This window comes from Oncorhynchus mykiss, chromosome 6 (genome assembly GCF_013265735.2).
Source record: "Oncorhynchus mykiss isolate Arlee chromosome 6, USDA_OmykA_1.1, whole genome shotgun sequence".
NCBI lineage: Eukaryota > Metazoa > Chordata > Actinopteri > Salmoniformes > Salmonidae > Oncorhynchus > Oncorhynchus mykiss.
Genome location: NC_048570.1, coordinates 67,204,935 through 67,229,554, shown reverse-complemented (window position 1 = coordinate 67,229,554; position 24,620 = coordinate 67,204,935).

Below are 24,620 nucleotides of genomic sequence, written 5' to 3'. Positions count from 1 at the left end.
TGAAGTCAGTGTAACAGTATCTGAACATACTGAGTGAGGCATCCTACATTTAGCATAGTAATCCTCTGTCCTGATGTCTGTATCTCAAAGATGCAATTCCATGGACATGGGCCTTCAGTTTGGCATTTTCCTACCATCTTCATCAAGGAATTCCCTTCTGCTCCAATATAAAGCCTCCTGGTTGTCACCGGTGACTGTTGTATATCCTGGGCCTCCTCTGACCCAAGTCGTTGTTGGGTAAACTGTGTAGACATTTGCAAATCTATTTACTGGTGCTTCTCATCCAGGCGTTTTATTTTCCTAGAGAGAAGAAATTAAAATTAAAAAGCAATCAGTGATCCATAAAGCCGTATTGCTTTCTCAGAGCGAGGCCGACACAACTCACCTGCACTCCCCATGCCCATGCCCCTACAACCTCTCTCACACACACACACACACACACACACACACACACACACACACACACACACACACACATGCGCATACACTTACACTCACACAGACACACACAGTAGGTTTCACACACACCAGGCCGAACCAGTGCAGGCACCAGTTACCCCATGTGTGGGAATCTCTCTCCCTGTCTCACCATCTGCCACTTACCACACATACTTAGAGCCAAGCTCGTTAGTCGCCCCTCCCTCCTTCCCTCCCTTAATGAGAAAATGATTACAACGCATTTCTCCACAATCCCAATGGCCTTTCTTGCTCGCCTTGCGCCCTCCGAAACGTGCTTCCCTACCTTCAGCTCTCCGTCTGCCTCTCTCTCTGAGATCCCCTTCTCTCCCCTCTACCTCTTCTTCCACTCTCTGTAGCTGCAGCCTCTCTCTCCCTCTCTTTCTCTCTTTCCCTTTCTTCATCCTCTCCGCAGCCTCTGTCTCTCGCTCCTCCCATCTCTGAGCTCTAGGCTGCTCTGGGTTTTAGACGGATCACTCTCACAATGGTTGATCAATACGGCTATTGATCCGCTGGCAAAATGTTTACAAAATCATCCTGGGCAGCTGCGGAGCAGCGAGGAGGGGAGGAGGGTCGTCCGGGGGGCCATGCCATTCGGTCAGGGGAGAGCCAGCGTGCCCCCTGATTGGTCGCCTGTCTGCCCGCCTTGCCAGGGAGAAGGCTGGCGTCGACGGGGCTCCGTTTGCCTTTGTCACTGTTCCCAGCACGTCATGGCGCTCCCGGCTCACACAGCAGAACTTTCCTAACCACCAATGTAGCGCAGCTCGGCTGTTTAACCTTTTCACTGCTAGATGCTGGCTACCAGCCAAACAGCAACACCCGCCTCCCCACCCCTTCCTCTCCCATGGGCTCAGACCTTAATTTGCATAAATTAGCACGGCACAGTCAATGCCAGTCTCTTAACGATCCGCTGTTGTATCATTTTCTCCCCCGCCCTCCCTCGCTCGGCAGAGAGAGTTTCTCACGCCGCTGTACTCGCCCCCGTGCCCGCCTTCTGGCCCACGTGCCGCTACACTGGCATCGGCCTGGCTGACGTGTCCCCTCAGCACTCCCCCTGGGTATCCGCGGCACGGGGAACCACCGCCCCTGCTCCCGCCTCTCTTCCCTCCTCTGCCAACTCAGTATGAGCAAACAGGAGGGGACCTGCAGGCGGGCAGGCAGGCAGGCGAGCATACAGCCATAAGGGACCAGAGATCAGTCTTGGAGCAGCCTGGGCTTCCCTCTGCCTCCTGACTCACACACACACTACAGTCTGTCTGAGGGAACACACACAGCTCGTCACTGCTACTGTCTGAGGGATACAGGGGAGCAGTACTATCAGCAGCAGCAACTCCAGCAGGCTGCTGTATCTACAGTGGGACAGGACAGGTGCTTGGGAATGTTACAGAGGGACCATGTCACTCACAGACCCAGATACATGTAGCTGACTCAGATTTTTACTAGAGGCCTTATTGAGGTATGTTTTGAGAATCATATGTTCTTTACACTGAAACTTGTAAATACACAATGGCCTACTATGACCGGTATCCACCTCCGTCTCACTGGTTCAGGGTATGTATGAGTTGGCTCTACATAGAGGTTAGAGATGAGCAGAGTGCGGTGTAACTATCTCCAGAGCACAGCCAGACTCCAGCTGTCATCCATCAGGGCCAGCCAACTCAGCCTCTGTGACCCAGAGTCAACCTCCTCCCTCTGGGGTGTGTGGCTCGGCCTGTCCCCTCCCTCTCTGGCTCCAGCTCCAGACCCTGACACCGGCCCAAACCACATCGTCTGAGGCTGCTCCAGCCGGGCTTGTTGTGGAGAACGGGGTGGAGGGGGGTGGAGGTGGTGGTGAGAGATGTCTGTCTAATTAATGCTGTGTTTTTAATTAACTGCGTCAGGAAGCAGCTTCTTGTCCCCTGACTGGTGGCGGTAGGGAGGGGAGGAGTAACAGAGGATTACCACACAGCCTGGGGTCTCCTCCACAGTACTGGCCCTGAGCTCTGCTCTGCTCCTATCATCAGGACTGGGATAAACAAACAGCTCACACACACATATGCACACACACACACATATGCATGCTCATATACACACATGCACAGAGCGCACACACGTTATACACAAATGTACACAAGCACAGACTCATAAACACTCACACACACACTCTCTCTCTTTCACACACACACGGCTGATGAGTCTCACCCACCGGAGAGGAACATAGTAATTATTGTAACACATGCAAGGCGAGCCACATCCCATTCATTACCAGAACATGTTTTTAGATGTAATGAACTGTAATCCCTGGTCATGTTCCCTGTGGTAGAGAGTGATGTCAGCTCGGAGGGGTGTGAGACTGATCCTCTACAGCCCATTGCCAGATGGCTTTTAAGCTCTCACACTACAGTGCATGCTATGCTATCTTACTGTTGTACACTACAGTGCATGCTATGCTATCTTACTGTTGTACAGTACAGTGCATGCTATGCTATCTTACTGTTGTACAGTACAGTGCATGCTATGCTATCTTACTGCTATAACGTTCTATCCTCCTTCCATTTATTTGCTTCCTCCTTTCTATCCTCCCTACGTCTATCTTTCTCCTTGTAATTTCATCTTCCCTACGTCTGATTCTTCCCTCCTTTTTCACTCTCTCTCTCTCTCTCTCTCTCTCTCTCTCTCTCTCTCTCTCTCTCTCTCTCTCTCTTTCTCTCCCTCTCTGTAAGAGAGTGCGTTACACAGAAATCAATTTCAGCTCAGGCAGCGTAACCAAACAAAGCACTGAGCTAATTTCAGCAGGAGCGTAGATACAACCTATCTTGCTCAGCCCCCCACCCTCCTTTATTGGGAGACATTTTGTTCTCACTCTGCCGCCATTATGTCAATCACTAGAGACATGTGATGATGTGTGAACGCAGCTGCTAAATGGATCATGGCAGGCAATGATCATTAGAGACTAAGCTGGGTGTTCCCACCCACTAATGTATATCTCAGTCTCTGTGTTGCTGTGCATGAGGTATTGTCTTTGGCTAGTCAGGATGCATAAGAAGATAGTTTGGCTTTATATTTTACACATCTATCATCGTGGCATATGTGTCTGGTTGTTTTAAGTTTGTCTGTCTTCATGTGTTTGTGTGTGTGGGTGTGTATGTGAATACTACATATACATATGAATTGTGTACAACTTTGTCTGCATGCCTGTGAATGTGTAGGCTCATTGTTGTTTGTTGTGCTGTGACCTTTGTGAAGGAGCTGGCCCATGTGTAGAGGTCTGTGCCCTCGCCTGTGTGAGAGCGCTGGCCCGTATGTACACAGCAGCCTGCACCCGACCCAATGCTTGATGAGTGGGCCAGGCCAGGCCCGCCGGCCCTGCAGCCGTCTTTTGCTGCCTGTCAGGCCTCTTAGTGAAGGCGGCCCGAGAACACCAGTATTGCACCCTCTTGATCGGCCTCATTCCTTGCTCCACTTTTATTGATTTCAGTCAGACACAGAGGCAGGCAGAAAGAAAGGGCCTTTTCAGGAAGAAGTTAAACGGTCAAGTAGCGGGTGGAGGGTGGCTTTCAACTCTTTATTGACGAGGTGAGAAAATGTCACTATTATGGAAGCCCTTTCAGGAGATAGCGAGCTGATTGGATGAGTTCCCCAGGGTCAGGCTGGAGCGCATTTCCTCCGCAGCCAAACAAGTCTGTATAATAGACCAGAGGAATGGAATGGGCTCGACCTGCTCAGGTTCTTCTCCTCGCCAAGCATCCTCTGTCTGTTACATTCCCCTGGGCGTATGAAGCTTAGAGCTCATGGCTGAGGGCTGGTTGGAGGGCAGGGCTGCTGGTCTCCTCCTCTTTCCTCACTTCTAAGGGGTTGTGACTCAACATACTGTAGGAGAGGGGCTTCTCACCAGGCTGCTGTCTATCCTATGTTAGTAGCTGGTCCTTCTGCCCTCACATCTGGGCAAGGCTGCAAGGTCACTACTAGAGACACTGAGAGAGGGAGGGAGGAAGGGAAGGAAATGAGAGAAAGTGAGTTAGTGTAAAACAGAGAGGCTGAGAGAGAGGAGGAACAAGATTCTGAAGCTACAATATGTAACTTTTTGGGGCGACCCAAACAAATTCACATGGAAATGTGAGGTATAGATCTTTCATTTCCGTGGAATGCAAGTCTAATAAGTGGTAGATATGTTCAATGTGTGCTATTTCTATGCTTCCCGTTCTGATGTTTTGTTTTTGCGTCGTTTACTTTTGGTTTTGTACACCAGCTTCAAACAGCTGAATATACCATATCTGGATAATGGAAAATATATTTCACAGTGGTGCCCTCTTGTTTTGTCACATAAACTGAAATTAGGTGAACTGATAGCATTTTAGTAACCAGGAAATGGCGGAGCATTTCTGCATAGTGCATCTTAAAATAAGGATGAATGTGGCAATGTGTGTGTGATGTTGGTGGCCTCCCCAGTCCCAGCCTGGCTCCTGACAGAGAGGGGACTGTGAGTCCTGAATAACGGCCTGGGCAGGGGTTCAACCATAAGTCATTCAGCTAGGCCCACGCTGGCCCTCTGACGTCAAGAACGCTAATTAGCCTAGAGCATCATCTGGCTGGCCCCTCCCAGCAGCACAAGACAGACCTCTGCTAAAGGTCAGCATACCACAGCACAGACAGAGGAGCGCTTAATCTGAGGTGAAATGGTTTCTTTTCTAAATTGATTCCAGTTTGGATCAGACAAGAGCCGTCTTGTGTCTTAATTGAGACACTTAGGGACTCAGGGGGGACAGGGGGAGGGAGCGAGGCGCTTTGAGGAGGGTTCATAAAACAGGGCACATGAACTAACAAAAACTGTTCTGCTGACATCTGGACTGGAGCCTTCAGAGCAAAGGGCTGAATAAAAGGGCTTTATCTCACATGCTCATCCAAGTGCCAGAGATTCCCCCAACACAGAATTTATTCACACACGAGGACACGCTTACGACAGCACTCAAACAGTGAGATAAGCTAACATAGCTGAAACACTTCCAAAGTTGAGGAAATGGATGCGCCCTGTGTGCACAAAAGTTTTGTCCGTCTTCCTCATGTAAAAGATCCAAATGACTTGTATAATCTTGATGCAAACATACTGAAATAAATATTTTCTCCACACTATCAAAGTAAACTCAGTCCCATTAAAATAAACCCCCTGAAGCATTCTATCGCTTTTACACCCCCTAAACAAATGCTTTTCACCACATGCTTGTCATAGCCCGTGTATACATAGAAGGAAATGTTTGTGCTCTCCCACACCCACACAACTATTCACACACTGCACATTCACCCACTCCCTTATGCTGAATGCATAATAAATGTAGTGAAATAATGTTTCCAGTGAGGATGGAGATGTGATGTGAATCTCAATGCGGCTCCCCCCGGACCCCCTGTTGAATTGGCGTGGTGACGGGGGTAAATGAATTTGTGGGAGTGGGGGGGTTATCACTTTGCCCAAGGCTAACTCAGAGCAGTCCACCCAGCTGTATGGAGGCTATCCAACGGGCCTCCCAGTCATTACCATGCTTAAGATTCATACTCGCTAATTTCACGAGTCTCCGCCTTGCACTCTTCTACATCCTCTGTCCTGGCTGGGGCTCACAGGCTTGGGCTTGATGCGGTGCGGTTTAACCCTCTGGTCTTCAGAGCAGACTGTTGGTCGTAATTGGCCCTCACCAACCTCCTTTCATTAAAAATTGAAAGCGAACAGGCCTTGTAAAACGCTGAATTTGCAGCGCTTAGCTATGGAGATGTGTTTTTACTGGGCTGTAATGATGGGGACTGGCTGAGTCCCCTCCCCTCCACCCTCCTCACACCGCTGAGGTCAGAGGATGGAACCGGTAACGTTATGCTAGCTAACAGTGTGTGTGTGTGTGTGTGTGTGTGTGTGTGTGTGTGTTTGTGTGTGTGTGTGTGTGTGTGTGTGTGTGTGTGTGTGTGTGTGTGTGTGTGTGTGTGTGTGTGTGTGTGTGTGTGTGTGTGTGTGTGTGTGTGTGTGTGTGTGTGTGTGTGCGTGCGTGCGTGCGTGTGTGCGTGTGTGTGTGTGCATTTGTCCACACAGACTGAGAAGAGTGGGAGTGGCATTTAGCATGAAACAGCTAAACAGGTGATTTATTGTTACTGAACGTCAATGCCAAAAGTCAAGAATCCACTGAGACCTCCCTCCTCCCAGCAGACAGCAGTTCTGACCTTGAGATTCACAAGCAGACTCCTGATACCTCTAACCACCAAATTCAATCTAATTACACATTTCACCAAGCGTCTATAAATCAGCTGATATAAAATGTATGAAACTTGGACCCAAAGGACAGGAACATCATCTAGAATTCAAGCCATTTTTTTTACATTAAAAAACTTGAAATATTGAAGCCCTTACAGTTAGCTTTGCACATGGAGTTTATTGCAGGATGTGGGGACACTAAAAAGTAATTTTGGATCAGATACTAGAGCAGTATTTTTGTGACGGCCAGATGTTCTGTTATCTATCATTCCCAGCTGGATTGAGATAGGTGAAATGAGCTGGAAAGGCTCTGTCCAAGTTCTCTGTTTTATTCATCAAACTAAGGGAAATGCAATTAAGAGTTTCAGAGTTTCACATTGCCTAGCAACCCACTACTAAATAAACTTTGTCGACTCTATCCACTTCCCTTTCATCTGGTCCCGCCTCTCCATAATAAAGCCCCTCCCCCTATGGGCCCTCCTACTCTCTGGGGCCCTGCTATGTGAAGACAGGGTGTGGAATGTATGAAGCATCCTAGGAAACATGAGCTGCTATTTTCCCACAAGCATGAAAAAACACAGGCCATTGCTGTGGAATCCTTCTGACGCAATCAGACAGTGGGTTGGACGCTGGCCGGGGAGATTTGGACATGGGGGGTTGTTAAAGATGTAGCACCACAGCTTTAGAACCTAAGCCCTGGCTGGATGGGTAAGAGAGGGCTTGTTGAGACTACAGTGACGTGTGTGGTTAGAAGGGGAAGAGAGGAGGAAAGAAAGAGGTTAGGTGGGTGAGGGAACAAACAGAGCCGCTGAAAGTTCATCAGACCCCTTCTGGGAGCATTCCATGGTTCCTGCTGTTTCATTTGTTAACAGGCATCTGCGGGGGCAGCCTATTAATTGTTTGTTGGCCAAGCCGTCATTAAAAAAGCAGACGGCAGTGCGGCTTTTACTGAGATAAAATGAGAGAGAAAGCCAGAGAGATGAAAACAGGAGAAAGGATCGCTGGAGAGGCCCCCAGAGGCCCTCCCAAACACCCTGATGATTATCACGCTACTTTTGCCTCTGTAATTCCTCATAAATTAAGACACCATCTTGAAAGGAATTCCCAAACACAAAAACAGAGCAAACTTCAATGAGTCTTTCTCTCTTTTTTCCGCTGATCTAATTATCTCTGCCTCCGTAATCACTGTTATATTCATCACAGTGTTCAGTATTTATAGGGTCTGTTTTCATCATAGTAATAATGTCACTCTGGAATTCTCATGCATAGAGAGAAAGAGAGAGAACAAGACAGAGAGACAAAGAGGGAGAGGGGAGAATGAGAGGGCTGGTTCTTGGATCCAGTCTCACTCTCTCAGACATCATTTGATGTTGGGGCAGAGGCCACACCAACAGGGCTGGTCTACTGCTTGCCTGTGAGTGACCCTGTTCATCTCCAGGGATGCCCCCGCATCTCCAGTCCCCCATGTGGAGCTGATGTCTGGCTGAGCTTGGCCCTAGTTAATGGGCTGAAGTGGGCTGAGCTTGGGTCTGGTTATTGGGCTGAAGTGGGCTGAGCTTGGCCCTGGTTAATGGGCTGAAGTGGACTGAGCTTGGCCCTGGTTAATGGGCTGAAGTGGGCTGAGCTTGGCCCTGGTTAATGGGCTGAAGTGGGCTGAGCTTGGCCCTGGTTAATGGGCTGAAGTGGGCTGAGCTTGGCCCTGGTTAATGGGCTGAAGTGGGCTGAGCTTGGGCCTGGTTAATGGACTGATGTGGGCTGAGCTTGGCCCTGGTTAATGGGCTGAAGTGGGCTGAGCTTGGGCCAGGTTAATGGGCTGAAGTGGGCTGAGCTTGGCCCTGGTTAATGGGCTGAAGTGGGCTGAGCTTGGCCCTGGTTATTGGGCTGAAGTGGGCTGAGCTTGGCCCTGGTTAATGGGCTGAAGTGGGCTGAGCTTGGCCCTGGTTAATGGGCTGAAGTGGGCTGAGCTTGGGCCAGAGACTGAGGCCTGGGCCTTCTGGCACTGAGCCTGTTTCAGCTTCCTGCACCTCTGCAGCCAGGAGACTTTCCACAAACTGTACTGTCCTGTTTGTACTGTCTCACTCTCTGTCTCACTAGGTTTTGCTTTCTTTGTTTCTGTCCTCTTTTCTATTTTTCACTTTTATTTATTTCCTTTCTTCTTTCGTTCTTTCTATCTTTTTTCATCAGTCCACTGTTTTTTCCAGTTTCCTTTTGAACATATCCTACTCATTCTCTCTCTCTCTCTGTCTGTCTGAGTAGAGGTATATACTCTGTGGGGCCTGCTGCTGCCTCCTCTCTCCTCCTCTCTTGCCCTGTGCCTCTGCTCCCAGTATTTGGGTATATATTTAACACCCCTGTGTGAGGCCTGGCGAGAGCGCCTGGGAAATGGAAAGTAAAACAAGCGTGCCCTCTCTCCCGGCCCTTTGGAGCTGGCCTGCTATAAATACCTCAGGGTGGCGCGCCAGTCCCACTGCCAGTGGCATGGGAACCTCTCTCCCTCCTCAGGCCCAGCGCTAGGGCCACCGGGGTCCAGTCTGGGAAGGCTCTAGCCAGCGGGTATCCATAGGAGGGGGGCAGAGCAGGACAGGGTGGGGTAGAGTGGAAGGTCTTCCTCTTCTTAATTGTATTTCTGTTTCTTGTGACTCTCTGAGGAGCATCCCTGTCTTTCATCCATGGCTGCCTCAGCTCTGTGGTTCGTCTCCCTGTTCAAAAGACTTCATGTATACTGCATTTAAGCTGTTTTGCTTTATGAAGATTGTATGAATATGTGCTTTTCAAAGTGTTAAAAAAAGAAATCCCCTTTTCTTCACTCCAGTGAGGCGTTTGTTTTGTTACTCCCCCCAAAAATTGATTTAGACTTTTCAAAGGTTTGTTCTTCACAGTGCTGTCTCCTAGTGTCGGTGCGAGACAGGTTTGGCTCATATTTTCAGAGTTTGAGGTAATAGTTTTAAACTGACAGACTAAACATCTCTCTTCTTGGCTGTTCCACTTCTGCAGAGTAAATAGTTTTACTCTCACACACAGACGTACACACACACATATACACACCGTAGGTGACTGGCTTAGTCTAATGATTCTTTCTTCACGGTTTGAAGGGGGTGTAGAGAGCTTGTGGTGTTGTCAGTTTAAGAAATATGGGTAGAGGGACTCTTAGAGGGTGTGCGTAAGTTCTCCCCTTTTCTCGCTCTCTTTCTTTCTGGAATCAGACATTTTCGGTTACATTTCGTCGTTGTCTGAGAAAAACCTCGGAACAAAATGTTTGCCTTTTTTCCTTTTTTTATTTGTATTTTTACATTTATTGACATCAGTAGCATCCTTCAATGTACTCTGAAAATGTTGTGACTCTAAGACCAATACCATCTATTCAAAACAGCTTCTAAAGTTTCATAATGTTCATTAATGGGATTCTTTTTTGGATTTCCTGAAAAGTTGATATTTTGGAGATAAGAGGTTTTCATCAGACAGCGACGCTATACTACACAGGGAACTCAAAACATTGACACAAACCTCCTCATGTCATCTGCTCTACTGACTCTGTATCACCTGTGACAATACCTGGAGCCAACAACATGTTGTTTATGAGTCCCCACTCCTGTTCTAACAGGATCACGAACAATTAGAATATATATTTTTCAGTTCATAATAAAATCCCTAATATTTTGTATAGAGGTAGGAGACTCCAGGTCTTAAAACCGTTTTTTGTTAGACATATCCACCAACACATTTTCTCTCTTTCAACACGCTTTCCCCTGAATTTATAGATTTTATGTCGCTCTACTCCTCCTCTACTCTTTTCCTCACACCTTTTGGCTTTCTCTCTCCCTCTTCTCCTTCCTCTCTCCTTCTCTTACAAGGCACACTTGTTATTTCTTCATACAAGGTCCCGTAATTAAGTTTGACATAAGCACAGGGATTAAATATGCGGTTTGGGAGGGGGAGAAAGGAGCTCTGTTACAATCTCAAGGCCAGCTGTAAAATAGAACCAGATTGGAACCACTTGGAGCTGGAAAGTTTGGGAAAGGTGCCTAGACTGGAGCTGTGTATTCAAACAACAACGGGATCTGAGTCCACTGAAGCCTGGGAGCAGCCAAAAAACAACTAACTCCCCTGCCAACAGACTACTACTAACACCCCAGCCAAAACACTACTAACACCCCAGCCAAAACAATACTAACTCCCTGGCTAAAAGACTACCAAGTACCCAGCCAAAAGACTACAAGCTCCCTGGCCAAAAGACTACCCCGTCCAATGCCAAAAACACTGCTAACTCCCTGGCCAAAAGATGACTAACTCCCCAGCCAAATACTACTGCCTTTCCATCCAAAAGACTCCTACTTCCAACCAAAATACTACTGCCTTTCCATCCAAAAGACTCCTACTTCCAACCAAAATACTGCACATTTTTCAGCCAAAATACTATCACCAACCCACTCAAAATAATACTACAGAGCCAAAGTACTATAATCTCCCAAGTGAAAAACCTTACCACAGCCAATGCCTCGTTGTGAAAGTAAGGAAATTAAGAGCAGTGGTAAACAGTGTGTTTCTGGCCTCTCTATAGGAGAATGGAGAAGGGAAAGCCATTTCACATGCTATCACTCAATCACTGACACCAAATATAGAAATATGGGTTAAGATCAGCCCCCAGTGCACTGAGCGTGTCTCTGGGATTTTCCTCTGTTGTGAACTCTGAGAGGTCTCACATGGAACTTTGCATTCTTAAATAACTCTGGCAAAACGCTCTAATCTTAATGAGTCTGAACAGCAAATCTCTCATCTGAAGCAAAAAGGATTAGGAATGGGGGAAAAAGGCTGCCGTTCCACTTTGATGAATTGTGTTTAGAAAATCCCTGGGCATGAAGTTCTCCTGATGAACAAAGCGTTAGGAGAGAACGGATGCTTTTAAACAACACAACTTATCTGAGAAAAACAGAACATGCATTTAAGGGAAAATACAAAGGCAAAGCTGATTCGTCTCCTCTGCTGATAAAAGTAGCTAACTCTTTTCACAATCCACTTAGCTGGTTGGGGAAATCAAGCCCAAAGTAGCTTTGCACAAATTATGTGCATTATGTTCTCAGTGCTATATCATGGCTGTGTTTATTTATTTTGTGTGATGACGCACTGTGCTATTGTTAAACGTAAATATATGAATTGATAATTTTCTGTTTCTTGGTTGAAGCCCTATAAAGAGCTGTCAGTGATGAAAAAAGGGGTTAATGAATCAGAATAGATCAGAGCATAGAAATATTGTTTCAAACTGCTGCAAAACTGTACTGCTTTCAGTGTAATTCAGCCTGCCCACCCCTACTTCTCCAATACAACTCAACATGTTCTCAGCCAGGGTAGTAATACACCTAAGTAGCTAATCTGGGGAAGTATTTATTTGAATTTGATGAATACATCTTTGATGATATGTTAATGTAATCCAAATCAAGGCAGCGCTGCATTGACTCTATTAATTAAACCACCATGTCATTTCCCAATACAGCCTTCCTGAGAGTTAGAGGTTATTGAAGCGAGCCCCTGGCTAGTTCACAAAATGCAGAATACAAAAAAAGCCTCAGTGCACTGGGGCCTGCTCTTGGTTCCCCCATAAATCCCTCCACAACTCCCTCCAACCCCCATGTGGCTGCATTTCCATGCATTTATTTTGCCTTTCCTTCCAAATGTGCTCTCCCCTTTGTTTCCCTAATGGAAGTAGGTATAGATAGTGCTGCTGATCCAGGTCAAACCAACACAGTCCATGTTAATGAGAATGCCCCATCATGCCAGATCTCTGGTCCTGAAATAGATGGGAATATCACAAAGGTGATCCTCCTCATGATGTGTATGGTGCAGACAGAGTGCTAGAGTGTCAGGATGTGTATGGTGCAGACATAGTGCCAGAGAGTCAGGATGTGTATGGTGCAGACAGAGTGCCAGAGAGTCAGGATGTGTATGGTGCAGACATAGTGCCAGAGAGTCAGGATGTGTATGGTGCAGACAGAGTGCCAGAGAGTCAGGATGTGTATGGTGCAGACAGAGTGCCAGAGAGTCAGGATGTGTATGGTGCAGACAGAGTGCCAGAGTGTCAGGATGTGTATGGTGCAGACATAGTGCCAGAGAGTCAGGATGTGTATGGTGCAGACAGAGTGACAGAGTGTCAGGATGTGTGTGGTGCAGACGGAATGCTAGAGAGTCAGAAAGTGTATGGTGCAGACAGAGTGCCAGAGTGTCAGGATGTGTATAGTGCAGACCGAGTGCCAGAGTGTCAGGATGTGTATGGTGCGGACAGAGTGCCAGAGAGTCAGGATGTATATGGTGCAGACAGAGTGCCAGAGAGTCAGGATGTGCATGGTGCAGACAGAGTACCAGAGTGTCAGGATGTGTATAGTGCAGACATAGTGCCAGAGTGTCAGGATGTGTATGGTGCAGACAGAGTGCCAGAGAGTCAGGATGTGTATGGTGCAGACAGAATGCCAGAGAGTCAGGATGTGTATGGTGCAGACAGAGTGCCAGAGAGTCAGGATGTGTATGGTGCAGACAGAGTGCCAGAGAGTCAGGATGTGCATAGTGCAGACAGAGTGCCAGAAAGTCAGGATGTGCATGGTGCAGACAGAGTGCCAGAGAGTCAGGATGTCCATGGTTCAGACAGAGTGCCAGAAAGTCAGGATGTGCATGGTGCAGACAGAGTGCCAGAGAGTCAGGATGTGCATGGTGCAGACAGAGTGCCAGAGTGTCAGGATGTGTATAGTGCAGACAGAGTGCCAGAGAGTCAGGATGTGCATGGTGCAGACAGAGTGCCAGAGAGTCAGGATGTGCATGGTGCAGACAGAGTGCCAGAAAGTCAGGATGTGCATGGTGCAGACAGAGTGCCAGAGAGTCAGAATGTGCATGATGCAGACAGATGGCAAGAGTGTCAGGGTGTGTATAGTGCAGACAGAGTGCCAGAGAGTCAGGATGTGTGTGGTGCAGACAGAGTGCCAGAGAGTCAGGATGTGTATGGTGCAGACAGAGTGCCAGAAAGTCAGGATGTGTATGGTGCAGACAGAGTGCCAGAGAGTCAGAATGTGTATGGTGCAGACAGAGTGGCAGAGTTTAAGGATGTGTATGGTGAAGACAGAGTGCCAGAGTTTCAGGATGTGTATGGTGCAGACAGAGTGCCAGAGAGTCAGAATGTGTATAGTGCAGACAGAGTGCCAGAGTTTAAGGATGTGTATGGTGAAGACAGAGTGCCAGAGTTTCAGGATGTGTATGGTGCAGACAGAGTGGCAGAGAGTCAGGATGTATATGGTGCAGACAGAGTGCCAGAGAGTCAAGATGAGTATGGTGCAAACAGAGTGGCAGAGAGTCAGGATGTGTATGGTGCAGACAGAGTGTCAGAGAGTCAGGATGTGTATGGTGCAGACAGAGTGCCAGAGTGTCAATATGTGTATGTTGCAGACAGTGTGCCAGAGAGTCAAGATGTTTATGGTGCAGATAGAGTGCCAGAGAGTCAGGATGTGTATGGTGCAGACAGAGTGCCAGAGTGTCAAGATGTGCATGGTGCAGACAGAGTGCCAGAGAGTCAGGATGTGTATGGTGCAGACAGAGTGCCAGAGATTCAGGATGTGTATAGTGCAGACAGAGTGCCAGAGAGTCAGGATGTGTATGGTGCAGACAGAGTGCCAGAAAGTCAGGATGTGCATGGTGCAGACAGAATGCCAGAGAGTCAGGATGTGTATGGTGCAGACAGAATGCCAGAGAGTCAGGATGTGTATGGTGCAGACAGAGTGCCAGAGTGTCAGGATGTGTATGGTGCAGACAGACTGCCAGAGAGTCAGGATGTGTATAGTGCAGACAGAGTGCCAGAGAGTCTGGATGTGTATGGTGCAGACAGAGTGCCAGATTGTCAGTGTGTATATGGTGTAGACAGAGTGCCAGAGAGTCAAGATGTTTATGGTGCAGACAGAATGCCAGAGTTTCAGGATGTGTATGGTGCAGACAGAGTGCCAGAGAGTCAAGATGTTTATGGTGCAGACAGAGTGCCAGAGAGTCAGGATGTGTATGGTGCAGACAGAGTACCAGAGAGTCAGGATGTGTATGGTGCAGACAGAGTGCCAGAGTGTCAGTGTGTGTATGGTGCAGACAGAGTGCCAGAGTGTCAGGATGTGTGTGGTGCAGACGGAGTGCCAGAGAGTCAGGATGTGTATGGTGCAGACAGAGTGCCAGAGAGTCAGGATGTGTATGGTGCAGACAGAGTGCCAGAGAGTCAGGATGTGCATAGTGCAGACAGAGTGCCAGAAAGTCAGGATGTGCATGGTGCAGACAGAGTGCCAGAGAGTCAGGATGTCCATGGTTCAGACAGAGTGCCAGAAAGTCAGGATGTGCATGGTGCAGACAGAGTGCCAGAGAGTCAGGATGTGCATGGTGCAGACAGAGTGCCAGAGTGTCAGGATGTGTATAGTGCAGACAGAGTGCCAGAGAGTCAGGATGTGCATGGTGCAGACAGAGTGCCAGAGAGTCAGGATGTGCATGGTGCAGACAGAGTGCCAGAAAGTCAGGATGTGCATGGTGCAGACAGAGTGCCAGAGAGTCAGAATGTGCATGATGCAGACAGATGGCCAGAGTGTCAGGGTGTGTATAGTGCAGACAGAGTGCCAGAGAGTCAGGATGTGTGTGGTGCAGACAGAGTGCCAGAGAGTCAGGATGTGTATGGTGCAGACAGAGTGCCAGAAAGTCAGGTTGTGTATGGTGCAGACAGAGTGCCAGAGTGTCAGGGTGAGTATAGTGCAGACAGAGTGCCAGAGTGTCAGGATGTGTATGGTGCAGACAGAGTGCCAGAGTGTCAGGATATGTATGGTGCAGACAGAGTGCCAGAGAGTCAGAATGTGTATGGTGCAGACAGAGTGGCAGAGTTTAAGGATGTGTATGGTGAAGACAGAGTGCCAGAGTTTCAGGATGTGTATGGTGCAGACAGAGTGCCAGAGAGTCAGAATGTGTATAGTGCAGACAGAGTGCCAGAGTTTAAGGATGTGTATGGTGAAGACAGAGTGCCAGAGTTTCAGGATGTGTATGGTGCAGACAGAGTGGCAGAGAGTCAGGATGTATATGGTGCAGACAGAGTGCCAGAGAGTCAAGATGAGTATGGTGCAAACAGAGTGGCAGAGAGTCAGGATGTGTATGGTGCAGACAGAGTGTCAGAGAGTCAGGATGTGTATGGTGCAGACAGAGTGCCAGAGTGTCAATATGTGTATGTTGCAGACAGTGTGCCAGAGAGTCAAGATGTTTATGGTGCAGATAGAGTGCCAGAGAGTCAGGATGTGTATGGTGCAGACAGAGTGCCAGAGTGTCAAGATGTGCATGGTGCAGACAGAGTGCCAGAGAGTCAGGATGTGTATGGTGCAGACAGAGTGCCAGAGATTCAGGATGTGTATAGTGCAGACAGAGTGCCAGAGAGTCAGGATGTGTATGGTGCAGACAGAGTGCCAGAAAGTCAGGATGTGCATGGTGCAGACAGAATGCCAGAGAGTCAGGATGTGTATGGTGCAGACAGAATGCCAGAGAGTCAGGATGTGTATGGTGCAGACAGAGTGCCAGAGTGTCAGGATGTGTATGGTGCAGACAGACTGCCAGAGAGTCAGGATGTGTATAGTGCAGACAGAGTGCCAGAGAGTCTGGATGTGTATGGTGCAGACAGAGTGCCAGATTGTCAGTGTGTATATGGTGTAGACAGAGTGCCAGAGAGTCAAGATGTTTATGGTGCAGACAGAATGCCAGAGTTTCAGGATGTGTATGGTGCAGACAGAGTGCCAGAGAGTCAAGATGTTTATGGTGCAGACAGAGTGCCAGAGAGTCAGGATGTGTATGGTGCAGACAGAGTACCAGAGAGTCAGGATGTGTATGGTGCAGACAGAGTGCCAGAGTGTCAGTGTGTTTATGGTGCAGACAGAGTGCCAGAGTGTCAGGATGTGTGTGGTGCAGACGGAGTGCCAGAGAGTCAGGATGTGTATGGTGCAGACAGAGTGCCAGAGTGTCAGTGTGTGTATGGTGCAGACAGAGTGCCAGAGTGTCAGGATGTGTATGGTGCAGACAGAGTGCCAGAGTGTCAGGGTGAGTATAGTGCAGACAGAGTGCCAGAGTGTCAGGATGTGTATGGTGCAGACAGAGTGCCAGAGTGTCAGGATGTGCATGGTGCAGACAGAGTGCCAGAGAGTCAGAATGTGCATGATGCAGACAGATGGCCAGAGTGTCAGGGTGTGTATAGTGCAGACAGAGTGCCAGAGAGTCAGGATGTGTGTGGTGCAGACAGAGTGCCAGAGAGTCAGGATGTGTATGGTGCAGACAGAGTGCCAGAAAGTCAGGTTGTGTATGGTGCAGACAGAGTGCCAGAGTGTCAGGGTGAGTATAGTGCAGACAGAGTGCCAGAGTGTCAGGATGTGTATGGTGCAGACAGAGTGCCAGAGTGTCAGGATATGTATGGTGCAGACAGAGTGCCAGAGAGTCAGAATGTGTATGGTGCAGACAGAGTGGCAGAGTTTAAGGATGTGTATGGTGAAGACAGAGTGCCAGAGTTTCAGGATGTGTATGGTGCAGACAGAGTGCCAGAGAGTCAGAATGTGTATAGTGCAGACAGAGTGCCAGAGTTTAAGGATGTGTATGGTGAAGACAGAGTGCCAGAGTTTCAGGATGTGTATGGTGCAGACAGAGTGGCAGAGAGTCAGGATGTATATGGTGCAGACAGAGTGCCAGAGAGTCAAGATGAGTATGGTGCAAACAGAGTGGCAGAGAGTCAGGATGTGTATGGTGCAGACAGAGTGTCAGAGAGTCAGGATGTGTATGGTGCAGACAGAGTGCCAGAGTGTCAATATGTGTATGTTGCAGACAGTGTGCCAGAGAGTCAAGATGTTTATGGTGCAGATAGAGTGCCAGAGAGTCAGGATGTGTATGGTGCAGACAGAGTGCCAGAGTGTCAAGATGTGCATGGTGCAGACAGAGTGCCAGAGAGTCAGGATGTGTATGGTGCAGACAGAGTGCCAGAGATTCAGGATGTGTATAGTGCAGACAGAGTGCCAGAGAGTCAGGATGTGTATGGTGCAGACAGAGTGCCAGAAAGTCAGGATGTGCATGGTGCAGACAGAATGCCAGAGAGTCAGGATGTGTATGGTGCAGACAGAATGCCAGAGAGTCAGGATGTGTATGGTGCAGACAGAGTGCCAGAGTGTCAGGATGTGTATGGTGCAGACAGACTGCCAGAGAGTCAGGATGTGTATAGTGCAGACAGAGTGCCAGAGAGTCTGGATGTGTATGGTGCAGACAGAGTGCCAGATTGTCAGTGTGTATATGGTGTAGACAGAGTGCCAGAGAGTCAAGATGTTTATGGTGCAGACAGAATGCCAGAGTTTCAGGATGTGTATGGTGCAGACAGAGTGCCAGAGAGTCAAGATGTTTATGGTGCAGACAGAGTGCCAGAGAGTCAGGATGTGTATGGTGCAGACAGAGTACCAGAGAGTCAGGATGTGTATGGTGCAGACAGAGTGCCAGAGTGTCAGTGTGTTTATGGTGCAGACAGAGTGCCAGAGTGTCAGGATGTGTGTGGTGCAGACGGAGTGCCAGAGAGTCAGGATGTGTATGGTGCAGACAGAGTGCCAGAGTGTCAGTGTGTGTATGGTGCAGACAGAGTGCCAGAGTGTCAGGATGTGTATGGTGCAGACAGAGTGCCAGAGTGTCAGGGTGAGTATAGTGCAGACAGAGTGCCAGAGTGTCAGGATGTGTATGGTGCAGACAGAGTGCCAGAGTGTCAGGATATGTATGGTGCAGACAGAGTGCCAGAGAGTCAGAATGTGTATGGTGCAGACAGAGTGGCAGAGTTTAAGGATGTGTATGGTGAAGACAGAGTGCCAGAGTTTCAGGATGTGTATGGTGCAGACAGAGTGCCAGAGAGTCAGAATGTGTATAGTGCAGACAGAGTGCCAGAGTTTAAGGATGTGTATGGTGAAGACAGAGTGCCAGAGTTTCAGGATGTGTATGGTGCAGACAGAGTGGCAGAGAGTCAGGATGTATATGGTGCAGACAGAGTGCCAGAGAGTCAAGATGAGTATGGTGCAAACAGAGTGGCAGAGAGTCAGGATGTGTATGGTGCAGACAGAGTGTCAGAGAGTCAGGATGTGTATGGTGCAGACAGAGTGCCAGAGTGTCAATATGTGTATGTTGCAGACAGTGTGCCAGAGAGTCAAGATGTTTATGGTGCAGATAGAGTGCCAGAGAGTCAGGATGTGTATGGTGCAGACAGAGTGCCAGAGTGTCAAGATGTGCATGGTGCAGACAGAGTGCCAGAGAGTCAGGATGTGTATGGTGCAGACAGAGTGCCAGAGATTCAGGATGTGTATAGTGCAGACAGAGTGCCAGAGAGTCAGGTTGTGTATGGTGCAGACAGAGTGCCAGAAAGTCAGGATGTGCATGGTGCAGACAGAATGCCAGAGTGTCAGGATGTGTATGGTGCAGACAGAGTGCCAGAGTTTCAGGATGTGTATGGTGCAGACAGAATGCCAGAGAGTCAGGATGTGTATGGTGCAGACAGAGTGCCAGAGTGTCAGGATGTGTATGGTGCAGACAGACTGCCAGAGAGTCAGGATGTGTATAGTGCAGACAGAGTGCCAGAGAGTCTGGATGTGTATGGTGCAGACAGAGTGCCAGATTGTCAGTGTGTATATGGTGTAGACAGAGTGCCAGAGAGTCAAGATGTTTATGGTGCAGACAGAATGCCAGAGTTTCAGGATGTTTATGGTGCAGACAGAGTGCCAGAGAGTCAAGATGTTTATGGTGCAGACAGAGTGCCAGAGAGTCAGGATGTGTATGGTGCAGACAGAGTACCAGAGAGTCAGGATGTGTATGGTGCAGACAGAGTGCCAGAGTGTCAGTGTGTGTATGGTGCAGACAGAGTGCCAGAGTGTCAGGATGTGTGTGGTGCAGACGGAGTGCCAGAGAGTCAGGATGTGTATGGTGCAGACATAGTGCCAGAGTGTCAGTGTGTGTATGGTGCAGACAGAGTGCCAGAGTGTCAGGATGTGTGTGGTGCAGACGGAGTGCCAGAGAGTCAGGATGTGTATGGTGCAGACACAGTGCCAGAGTGTCAGTGTGTGCAGCGCAGAGCTAAATATTTCCATGCACTTGACCTCTATTGATTCCTGTGTACGATGTATACCCACTCCAGACACACTGAGACTAAACATCTGGCCACCAGTGGTCTTCTGAATGACAGATAACATCTGAGAAGTCTGTTGCTATCACAGGAAACAAGGTCCTTATCTAGCCCTCTCCGCCCCTCCCTCTCTCTCTCCCTCGATCCTCTCTGTCCCCTATCCCGCTCATAGACGCATCCCTTTCTTATTGATTTCCCATCAACCCCTTCCAGACTGGGAGTGTCCACCCAGACACACAGACACCCATGTGATTGATGAACTGATGTCAGTAAACCATGGCTGGACGGTCACGTCACCCAGAGCAGACCCAGAGCACAATGTTTCTCCTCTTTCTTCTTTCTCCCATCACTGTCTTCCTCACTTCTTCTCCTGCTCACTCCCCTCATCATCTCCCTCCTTTCTTCCTCTCAGTCGTCAGCCTCCCTCTCCTCCTCTGTCTCCTCCTCCTCTCAGTTCCCTGCTATAACACACGTAGCATAGTGCCTCTAGCTCACACATGTAGACAAGCATTAAAACCCAGGCACTTTCTGTTCCCATCTGGTTTCACAATGCCATGATAAACTTCTGTACCTCAGTATGGGTGTGTGTGTGTGTGTGTGTGTGTGTGTGTGTGTGTGTGTGTGTGCGTGCGTGCGTGCGTGCGTGCGTGCGTGCGTGCGTGCGTGCGTGCGTGCGTGCGTGTGTGTGTGTGTGTGTGTGTGTGTGTGTGTGTGTGTGTAGCTAACAGTAATGTGCTGATTGCTGTCATTGTGGAGAGTAGTATGTAGTTTATTTGTGACGGGGATCGACATTTAAATAAGTTCTATAATTTCGGTTGGATCGAAATAGCCTCTCAAAGGGCTCGCTGTATTGTTTAGGTTCCAGGATGTAGAAAATAGCATCTCTTGACAAATGACTTTCCCATGCCATTATATATCAGTGGAGGAGAAAATTAGACATGAGTCTGTGTATGGGTGGTTGTTTGTGTGTGTGTGTGTATGTGTGTGTGTGTGTGTGTGTGTGTGTGTGTGTGTGTGTGTGTGTGTGTGTGTATGTGTGTGTGTGTGTGTGAGAGAGAGAGAGAGAGAGAGAGAGAGAGAGAGAGAGAGAGAGAGAGTGATTCTAGCATATCTGTGTCCATACTGAGTAGCTGCTTTGCGGCAGGGAGAATTTGTGTTTGTGAAGATGTATTTGTGAGTTGCTATCGAGGCGAGTTAGAAGAAGCCTTTCTATTTAAGCATGGCGTGCCTCCATCAGTCCTAGTCTCTGATGTACAAAGAGCCCAGAGGAAGGAGCTTCACAGCTGTTTGTAAACTATGGGAACAGGAAAGGTCAACACAGTAATGCAGTGCGTTTTTGTAACGCATTTTCATCTCTCTCTGTTCCACGACGAGACGGGCCAGCAGCTCCCTTCCTCAGTAGTATTACTGCATTTAAATTACTGTTCTTGCCTGGAGAATAATGGTTCAAGCATAACCCCATTGTATTCTTTGATAAACTCTGGAAAATGCATGGTCTAAGCTGGGGAAGAGGCACGGTTTAAGGGCACAATTGCCTTTCAAATCTACCATGGCAAAGTTTTTTTTGAGAAAGGGAGACAGGGAGGAAGAAAGTGGTGAGGCGAAGGGGGGTTAGAGGAGAGAGGGTGTGTGTGTGTGTGTGTGTGTGTGTGTGTGTGTGTGTGTGTGTGTGTGTGTGTGTGTGTGTGTGCGTGCGTGCGTGCGTGCGTGCGTGTGTGCGTGCGTGCGTGTGTGCGTGTGTGCGTGGGTGCGTGCGTGCGTGAGTGCGTGGGTGAGTGTGTGCGTGCGTGCGTGTGGACTGATGGAGTAGGGGGTCTGTGTTGGAGGGCCGTGTGTGTGTTATCTCTGGGTGCAGGGATTTTGTTTGCAGGGCAGAGACGTATAGATTTCCTCCCCATGTCAGCTTCTTTATTTGGAGCTCAGTTCAGAGGGGACAATAGCAAACTAATCCGGCCCTGATTCAGGATTAATATTCAAGCCTCCAAATATTAATTCCAGCCAAAAGGAAGGAAATGCAGAATGTGTCAAAACACTCAAACAAATAAAGAAAACAAAAAAAGCACAAGAACCCCTGACCAAATGTACATTTCAGTGCTGTTTTCTACGACTGTATTGTTTGCAACAGGGATGTACAAACTCCTCTCATCATTCTATATGATTCCTGTATTCATTTTCATAATGATTTCTTTATCAAGGGGTTGAGAGTGGGGGTATGGCTGAAGAGATGTTGTTTTTGGCTATTCTCCTCACTTAGCCGAGGATTTAAGATCTGGATTTAAATATTTACAATAGAAAATGATGGATGTTATAAAACGAAGTCCCACCAGTGCTCAGCTGTAACTTACAGGGAAGGGGGGTAAACACTCACTGCCTCCCCACATCAACGGGTCCTGGAGATGTTGGGCGGTAATCTGACGCATGTATGGCTGTGGAGCTGCAGGACAGGACCATTGACAGGAGAGAGTTTGGATTCATTCAATCGTCAGAGGAACGGTTGATGTCCATGTCTGACTATGGCTCCCTGTCCTACATTAGGATCAGTCATAGACCTGGGCCCGTATTCTAAAATATCTCAGAGTAGGGTAGCTGATCTAGAATCAGTTCTCCCATCTTCATATAATGATCTTAAATGGCAAACTGGAACAGCACTCCTTCTCTGAGCTGACCTCTCACAGACCAGTGTGGAGGTATGGAGCTGGCAGACAGCAGTCCCCTCAGTCATGGGGACTTTTCTATACACTGTGATATGTCAGGGTGGGCCTACAGGGTCTGGCAGGGACAGTGTTGTTCTGTGACAGATAAAGGGTTTGATATGTAGTGATAGTTTGTTAGGGAGAGTGTAATATAGCCACACTCACCTGTTTAGTGTAATGGGCCAGGGCTGTAGTGGAGTGATGGAGGAGGTGGATAGTGTTGCCTAAAATTGGTATGAGGTACCAGTATGATGCGCACAAGCCTTCGTACTGGGTGGCTCATGGCTTAGCTCATCCATAGTGGCCTTCAATAGACATCACATTTGTCAACCTGCTTTCACAAACTGCTTTCACAAACTGCCTATTCTGAACCACTGGCCTATTCCCTTACCCCTCCACACACACAAATGCATACGCACTATTAAACAACCCAACAACACACACACACTAATCCTGCAGTAGGGGGTAGGGGCCTCTTGTGTGTTGCCCTGAAAGTCCATTGTGGTGTTCAAAGCAGCCTCACAGAGACTCTGTCCATTGATAAGGTCTAATGTGATCATGGGCCAGTAAACTTCATCTTTTATACATGGCGATATGAAAGGTCAGCTTATCTTAATCCTCAAATCTCAGGCCTACAGGGGTGTGGCCCCCTGTTCCATGAACTTCAAGGAGTAATCTAGCAGTTCATTCTGAAGAAGAACCCCTATTATCTTCTCCGCTAGCTTCCAATCAGCAGAGATGATTAGACTCCGGAATGATTTCTCTTTTCTAATCGGCTCCAATCATATCAGGGTATCAGCTTAACTATGGTTTATTATGACCAGTGATTAATCATACAACACTGCCTTATCCATACTCTACACACCACCAGACGGGCCTCCTACCTCTGTGTTCCATTCACGCCCAGTAGGACAGTATCATAATCATTATCATAACCAACACCCTCCTTCTTCTCCTACATAACAGTACTGGTATTAGCGTCATGATCATGAGCGTGCAGGGTGGTTAGGGTTGTAAACAACAGGCATTGACTCTTCATTGAGCTCTGCTCATAGTCACTTTCTAACTGTTATTAGGAACTTTTTGTTCCCTACTCTAATATTGCTTTGAAGTATTAGAGAAGTCTAGCGATCCCAGTAGATATGGCTATGGAAGAGAGAGCTGAGCTCCTGCAGTCATTGAGTAATTGTCATTCTTTCTTCATTTGGCTTAGTTTGGGCTTTTGTTTGTTCTCTTCTTGATCTGTTTTGATTTGTTCCGTAACTGGCAACAAAAAAAGTTCCAGCTGATGTAAAGAGAAGAGAAAGTGTCCACGTTTCTGAGCGAAGTCTTAACAAACTGAAGACACATTACGAGCAACACAAAATCGGAGGCGGAAGTCTCAACCAAGCTTTGTTGATTAATGCAGGTCGCAAAGGTTATTCAATAAGATTGGTTAATTTGTTATTTAGAAATCCTTTGTTCTCATGTGAAAGTGTGTCATACGTAGACAGATGATGAAATATTTATTCCTTGACTATTAGAGTGTTATTGTTTGTTTCGTTTTGTATTCTACCCCTAATTTGCCAGTTGTACAGTTTTCTGTGGAAGTCTAACAAACGCACAACAATTTTAAGAAAGGTAGACCCTATCCTGTAGCCTTAATTAGAAGGAAACTGTAAACAGACGCATGCCTTTCGAAAAAGATTTTAGGGGATTATCCATACTTTCTGACGGAGCGTTTGAAGTTTGGAGGGATTCTGAATCAGCACTGCTACATTGAGGCTTTTATAGGACATTGTTGTCTTCAATTATTTTCTGTTATATTCTCGTCTGTATGAAGCTGGGGATCATTTATTATTTAAAGACGCAATCGTGGCTGTTTATCAGGGAGTTTTTAAACCGGGTTATCTTTGTGCCGTAGTTTTTTTTTATTAAAAGGAACAAAGCGTAATAAAGCATAGTTTCATATGGCTGTACGTCTCTCCAGCGCTGCGGCTCGGCTGCCTTTATTGTCATTTAATGCGAGAGATGCCAAGCACCAGCCACCGAGATCTGACAAGTGTCACTGAGGCTTTAGCATGTACATACAGTACAGGGTAGTGCACAAACACAGCTCGCTACA